Raw genomic sequence first — 7,706 nt, forward strand, 5'->3', positions numbered from 1 at the left:
TCGGAGCTCTCTGGGGTTCCTTTTATGAGGGCAGTCATCCCATTAATGAGAACTCCACCCTCATGACTTAATTACTTCCCAAAGGCCCCACTTCCCAATACTATCACACTGGGGGGTAGGATTTCAACATATGAATTGGAGGGGAGACGTGAACATTCAGTCAATTATAGACATGTTATAGGGTGCCTGGCATATAGACAGTACTCATTAAATATAGGCAAAAAATATTATGACTTCCCGTGGCTATCCAGCTAGTAAATACCAGAACTAGAACTGGTTCCCCAAGTTTTTGTGGCCCTAATTGTATGTTCCCTACATTATTTGAAGTTATGTCTTATGATGCTTGTTTAACACCATGTATGAAGATATGGTGCTCCTCTAGTCTGCTGTTTAAATAAGTGCTCAGTTATCTTTCTAGCTCCAATTTCTCTACATTTCCTGCTTCCTGCTTCTGCCAGCCCTGGTTGCCCCCACCAGTCCTCAGCAATCTTAGTATACTGTGAAGTTCCAGCGGAGGAAGGGAGCAGGAAAAATTATCAGTAAACCTGTATTTTATAGTCAACTGTTTAGGTTACAAGTTCTGATATAGTAAACTTTTACTAATTTAAATTTCAAAGGGCCAAAAAATATTGAATTAAAGATATTTGAATTATCTGTTATTCTTCAGCCTATAGGGTGTCAACTCTACCAGCTTAAATTTTAGTAGTTCCTTAGGGGGATTCACTGGGACCAAGAAAAAGCATTGTTTGGGGTATCTAATTCTTCAACAAAGTTGTGATGGAAGAGAACAAATTTCTTTGTCCCTCATCCGTTTCTTTCTTAGTCACTGGTTCCACTTTTCAAAACTCCTCCAGGCCCATGACCTTTATGTAGTCTACTCTCTTTGGACCATAAGCATCTTGAGGCAATGAACCACAACTTACTTGCCTTTTAATGTCTAGAACCTCGCTCAATATAATAGGCAGCCACATGTTGTTGAACTGACTGACTTGAGCAATGCTGCACATACCAAAGGAATCCCTTCCTCCTCCCCCTTCAAATCTTTGTCTCCTCAGTTGACTGTAGCTAGTTGTCATCCTGCTACCCTAATGCACCGGAAAGCATGGTAACAGCTGAATGTGAAATAAATGTGCATTTTATATTATGAAGTACATTTAAAGAGGTTTATTTTAATGGTGTAAAGCCAGGCAGTATTTTAAGAAGATCAGGAAGAATTTTTGGGGCAGCTGGACTTTCCCAACACCTTCACATCACACCACACAAACTAAAGCTTATCTCTCCTATAAATAAAGGCTACTTGACTTTCATTGTTACACATTTTACTTTAGATTTCTTAGGTTAATTGTCGACAGCCTGTATTCTACATATGGGTGTATTAATTATCCTGCCTAACTCATTTCTTAAAAGGCACCATTTGTCTTAGTCTTAAAAAGTAAGTAATTGTCCCACTTCTCTCTTACTTCAAGGCAGACTAATGACCCAATACCTTGATCACTTACTGCCTCTCAAATTCCTGAAATCTACTTTCTACTTCCTCTAATTCATTTACATGCTTCCTCTAGGAAGTTGGAAGGAATCCAAAGGATTAATTCTAGATCAACTTCTCATTTTATGAAAGAGGAAACTGAGGAACTAAAATGCTAGTGGCAGAATCTCCAGTTCCCACAGGACTCTTCCCATGCACTATCCTCTTATCATGTGTCCTTAAAACACAGCTAAAAGTGAACTTTCCATTGTCAGCTCCCCTCCTGACTTCCCTGTTTATGCCAAGCACCACCATCTATTGGGCTTTTTAGGATTAAAATGGGTGATCTTTAATGACTTCACCTCTTTAGGCCTCTACTTCCACTTCGGGATGTCTCTCTTGCTCGTCTTTTTTGTCTGAATTGCCCCATGGTTCAGAGCATTTTCTCTTTACAACTGTTATTACAATAGGTTGCTAATGGTTTCACTGTCTCCAAATTCTTCCTCTTATAGAGTGAACCTAGCAGAAGAACCAACTTAATATTAAGTCAAAAATTTTATAGTTGTAGTAAAATGGTGCCATTTTGCTCTATAAAATCAAATTCAACTTGCATTCGGACTACCAACAAAATATGAGTTTATATTATCAAGGCTTTCTGGTTCTCAAATATGTAGTAATAACTAGCTATGTGATCTTGGGCACATTTAAATTCTATGAACTGCAATGTCCTCAGTCTGTTAACTGGTAATATTGTTAGTATATGTGCCTAACTCAAAGGGTTGTTTGAAAATTAAATGGGATAACAAATGTAAAGTACTTAATAGTAATAGTTGCAATAACTATTTGTTGAGGTCTTACTATTGACCAGACATTAGTCTAAGCTGTTTAAATGAATTATGTCACATCAACCCTATAACATGGATACCATTATTGTTTCTAGATGAGAAAACTGAGGGCCAGAGAAGTTTAAAAACTTGCTTAAGGTCAACTAGCTAAGAAGTGGCTAAACCAGAATTCAAAACTGGGCAGTCATACCTGGATAAACCTGTCCACCAGTCTATTACTTGGAAATAACTTAGTATATAGTAGTTAATTTGTTATTTATTATCATTATTACCACTTTAAAGAGAGGAGTAAACCATTTTTCTGCTTTCCTTTAAGATATGTTTCTGAAGTTGAGCCTTAGCATCATTTTTGGAAGAGATGGATAATTCTTGATAATTAAATGTGCTAGGTACCACTTGTTTCTGCTTCCCAAAGAAAGGCAGGAAGGATGGTTAGTGGTTCTTGCACTGCCTGGACCTTGTAATCATCCTGGTCCTCCCCATCTCCACTTTGCCTTTTATAATATCCTTAATATTATAAAATGGGAATGACACAGGCAATCTCTGACTTAGGCATAGTTCATAGTGACAGACCAAAGATTTATTCTCTGATTGTCCCTTATAGTTCCTTTAGGGCTTTCTCATGGATAGAACCAGAAAATTCTCTGTGTGTTGCTCTGCTTATTCTACCTCAGACATTTCTGCCTCAGAAGGCAATTTAAGAAAGGGAATCTCCCCAGTGGCCTCCCAGCAGATAATACTTTTGGTTCCTACTATAGTTATTTTATTTCTTGCCCTTAGGGTATCTTTTGCACCACGATCATCAAATGGTCTTATCTAACCACTTCTGCCTGCTGATGATGCTCAAAATAGAATAAAATGCCTTATTACTGGTTTTAAAGTTCATTTCCAGGTGCCCATGAATTATTATATTTCTGCCTTGTATGTGGCACACCATACCCTCCCTGTTCCTTTCCTTTCCTCAATGGTATGTTTTTCCCTGAGCATCTAGCTGTTTATATTTGAACATCTAGTCTTTTGGATTCATAGGAACAATTGACCTTGCCCTTCTAATAATGAAATTTTCATAGATCCTAGAATCATAAAATGCCAACTCTGGAAGGACTTTTGTAGATAACCGAGGCCAACAGATTCCTTTTCTAGTGAGGAACCAAGACCCAGAGAAGCCAAGGGTCAGGTGCAAGCTATAAAGCCTATGATAGAGGAAGCCAGAACCAGACCCAAGACATCTGCTCCATTTGTTTCTTATGAGTTGGAGTAGGAGACCTGGAAATAATGAGGAATTCACAAGTGTCTTTCCCCCAAATGTTTTAAGTTTTTGTATCAGTGGTTTTCTTAATACATTTTCAGGAGACCTAGAGGAATAGAATTCCATGATTTAAAAAATTGAGGCATAGGGAGACAAGAATTACAGAGCTGGGACTGTGTCCCTTAAGGATCATCTTTCTTTCCCAGTGGTACTTTGTACAGTGCCTTGCCCACAGCCAACCCTCAACAATGTTTATGACAATGATGCTTAAGGATGACTATGTCTCATATTTCTCTGTTCTCAGTCCTTTTCTACCATTTTGTTCTCCATAGCCCCAGCTATTTCTGTGTTTCAAGCCTTCTAGAAACCTGCCTCATCTTGTTTGGAGTTTAATGAGGGCATTGGGTATGTATTCTGTAACTGCCTTCCATAGTTATGATGATGGTAATAACTTCAAATGATTAGGGATCTACCCTCAATCAGACATACATTTTGAAAGCTTTCTAAACTTGAGGAAGTATGTTCCTAATATGTTACCATTTATTGCAAAAAAGAAACATTCTCTGGTTAGAATGTTTCTAACCAGATAATGGAAATACTGGATGAAACAAAATTAAACAGCTTAATATTGATTTGTGTTTATAGGAATTTTCAGGATCTTTAGAACACTAATGTGAATCCTGAATTTCTAAGGGGCAGGGTGATAAAATATGTAGAATTCCCCAAACATATTTGACCAGAAAATCATTTACTAATTGAACATCCTTCTAATGGGACTGTTTCAAATGATCAGATACCTTTCCCTAGGGCTTGTTTCCTTCTGAGTAATGACTAAGACGGTGCCTCTTCTCATTATTTATCATTTCAGGACAGATGCTGTTATTTCTCAGCCCGAATTTCTGTTATTTCTTATCCTGATTTTCTCTGACCATAAGCTGTTTAACTCTGACCTCATATGTGAGCTGCTCAGTTCCCATAATCATCTCAGCTGTCCTGTTCTAATCTACAGTTTTCAAGGTGCAGAATCAAAAAAAGTTAATGATAATTACAGTGATGACAACTAATATTTATTGAGTTTATGCTGTGGACCAGACATTGAGCTAACACGTGTTATAACATCCTACTTAATTGTCACCACAGCCCTATGAGGCAGTTATTAATATTTTCATTTTACACATGAGGAACCTGAAGAGAGCTTATGTAACTTCCCCCAAGAAAGTGGCATGTGGAGGAATTGGAGCTGGGTTTTTAACCTGTGTTCAACGTTTACCTCATACCTGGCATTGCCCTTTCAGTGCTAGTTCTCTCTCTCTCTTTCTGTGTCTCTGTCTCTCTCTCTCTCTATATATATATATTTTTTTTTTATTTTTTTATTTTTGAGATGGAGTCTCGCTCAGTTGCCCAGGCTGGGGTGCAGTGGTGCGATCTCAACTCACTGCAAGCTCTGCCTCCCGGGTTCACATCATTCTCTTGCCTCAGCCTCCCGAGTAGCTGGGACTACAGGCGCCCGCCACTATGCCCGGCTAATTTTTTTTTTTTTTTTTTTGTATTTTTAGTAAAGACGGGGTTTCACCGTGTTAGCCAGGATGGTCTCCATCTCCTGACCTCGTGATCTGCCGGTCTTGCCCTCCCAAAGTGCTGGGATTACAGGCGTGAGTCACTGTGTCCAGCTATTTTTTTAAATTAAATAAAATCTGCTGCCTTTCCAAGCAGAATGCTTTTAAAAGCAAAGGGCCTGTGGTCCAGCCTTCAGTTCACTCTTTTGTGCTTGGCACAGCACTTGGCATTCTGTAGCAAATACTCCTTTGGAAAGAGAGATTAAGCAACTTGCCAAAGCCATTCAGGTAGTAAATGATAGACCCACGTTTTGAACACATACCCTGCTCATTACACCCTCTCATGGAGTTCTCATCAGCACCACGCTCAGTGCACCAGGTGAGTCCCCCTTCTTTTTTGAGGTCACCCCCACTCAGCTTCGGAACGTCCCAAACAGGGAGTTTTGTCCACTCCTACCCCCACGTTCATTCTGCCCTCTCCCTAACAGACAGCATCCTAAACCTGGTGAACTACATTTACTGGTAAATGGCTAGTGGGCTAATGGGACTTTGGTGATTGTCCTTCGCTAATTTTATTGTTGTTAGGAAGATGTTCTCAACCCCAGCACTTTCCATTTGGGAGCTTTTTCAGAGGTCAAAATCCCTCTATTTACAACCAAAACACCAGGGTGGCAGCGAGAGGGCGCAGTCCAGTCGTGGTACGCCCCTGGCCACTCCGCGGCACCGTTACCCCCACGCCCGAGCCACGGGCGCGCCCCGTTGTAGCCATTGGAAACACCACACGGTCTTTTAGGAGAGCGGGCCATTAACCGGTGTTCAGGAAAGAAACGTGGCCACCTCCCCACGGGCGGGTGCTGATCTGCGGTGGAGACCTCGTTCCCCCCAGAGAGCGACCGAAATCCCCTCGGGCCGCTGGGTCTTGAATGGCTGGATGCCTGGATGCTGCCTGTCCAAGGCTTTAGCGACCGTATCTTCATGACCTTGGTCTCTGTGACAGGCAGGCACAGCAGCTGCCCCAACATCCCGGTCAGCTGGAGCCTGTTTTCCTGACATGGGTTTTCTCTAAACTTCATGTCAGATTGGAAGCGCACTGCTGAGAAGCCCCCACGAAAAGGCCCGGACATCTCAGTATCCTGGCTCCAAGGCGAAGCGAAGCCTGGTTCCCCATGAGGAAGTGAGCTGGCTGGCCGAGTGACGAGAGTAATGCCCCTCGAGTACACTGCCAGCTCTGTCTTGGACGGGCCCGTGTGGGCAGATCCTCAAGTGGGTGAAAGCAACTTCTCTCCTAAGTTTAAGGAAAAGGATGGGCGTGTGGAGAGAAGGAGCCAGCATGGCTTGTATGAGATTGAGAAAGGCAGACTTAGAACTCCTGCACGTCAGACAAGACTGGTTGGCCCAGGGCTTTTGGGGTGTTGAGGCCCCAATCATGCTGTAGATCCCATCTTAACCAGATGGAAAAGGGATAGCAAGGGAAACTAAATTACCCACCCTATTTCTGGGAAAAATATCCCGCAATTTGTAGCCATCAAAAGGAAGGACTGTGGAGAATAGGCAATCCCAGGGTGGGTGGTGGATGCAGGAGAGAAAATTAGTGCTACATGGGAGAGAGAATTTGGCTAGGAAGCCACGAAGTCTTTACAGAAATCTAGAGAAGAAATGCAGGAGTTGAAGAGACAATTGCACAAATTCTTCAGCCAGGAACATTTTGTGGTCTATAAAGGCTACGTGGACGATTCTCGGAACACAGATAACTCCTGGATAGAGACAGAGGCTGTGAACTACCATGATGAAACTGGTGAAATAACGGACCATCTTCCTCTGGAAGCTGGCAATGATGCCAAGAAAGTGAAATGGGTGGACATCAATGATAAATTTGAGCTTTATGCCAGCCACTCCCAATTTATTCAACTTGTGTCTGAGAAACAAGGTGCCCACTGGAGTGAGAACATGTATCCTGATTGCCAGGGATAGTGGCTTGGAGTCTCGTGTGAGCCAAAGGCCTTCAAATGATCAAGAGTGGATAAGAGGCAAACAGCACATAACTCCCACTAAATAGGACAGGGAGGGTCACCTCTTTAGTGATTAATTCCAAAACTGTGTTGTATGAAGGCTTTGTAGTAGGGAATAATATTAGACAAATATGGGGAAATTGGATCATAGAATTTTTGGCTTTCCTGTTAGAAGAATATACTCACATGCTGTGTATATTGTATACATGGTTTAAGCTAACTTACACAACTACTGCTCTTTGGAGAATTGTAAGAAAGACAATGACATCTTCCTTAACAACCATAGCCTCTACTTTTCAGCCAGTTTGGATTTGTCAATTCTTCTTCCTCCTGATGTTTTAATGTGGCATAATCTAATGTATAATCTGACTTTTGAGTTAACATTTATTTTTAAAATTTAGCATTATGTGGTCTTGTTTTCCTTGCTTTTGAGTATGGGAGCTTTCTGGCTTTTCTTTTTTTTTCTTTTTTTTTTTTTTAGAGCTTCAGTTTATGGGAAAAGTTCAATCTCTATTTTGGTCCACAAGGATCAAGTGCTTATGAACCAGACCAAAAAAAAAAAAAAAAAAAAAAAAAAAAAAA

At 41.0% G+C, this 7,706-nt stretch overlaps 1 pseudogene; it reads left to right on the forward strand.

The window, feature by feature from the left end:
* Positions 1–355: 355 nt before the first annotated feature.
* On the forward strand, positions 356–7,086 carry LOC104662506 (annotated as a pseudogene).
* Positions 7,087–7,706: the final 620 nt, after the last annotated feature.

The sequence above is a fragment of the Rhinopithecus roxellana genome, chromosome 11 (genome assembly GCF_007565055.1).
Source record: "Rhinopithecus roxellana isolate Shanxi Qingling chromosome 11, ASM756505v1, whole genome shotgun sequence".
In the NCBI taxonomy this organism is placed as follows: domain Eukaryota; kingdom Metazoa; phylum Chordata; class Mammalia; order Primates; family Cercopithecidae; genus Rhinopithecus; species Rhinopithecus roxellana.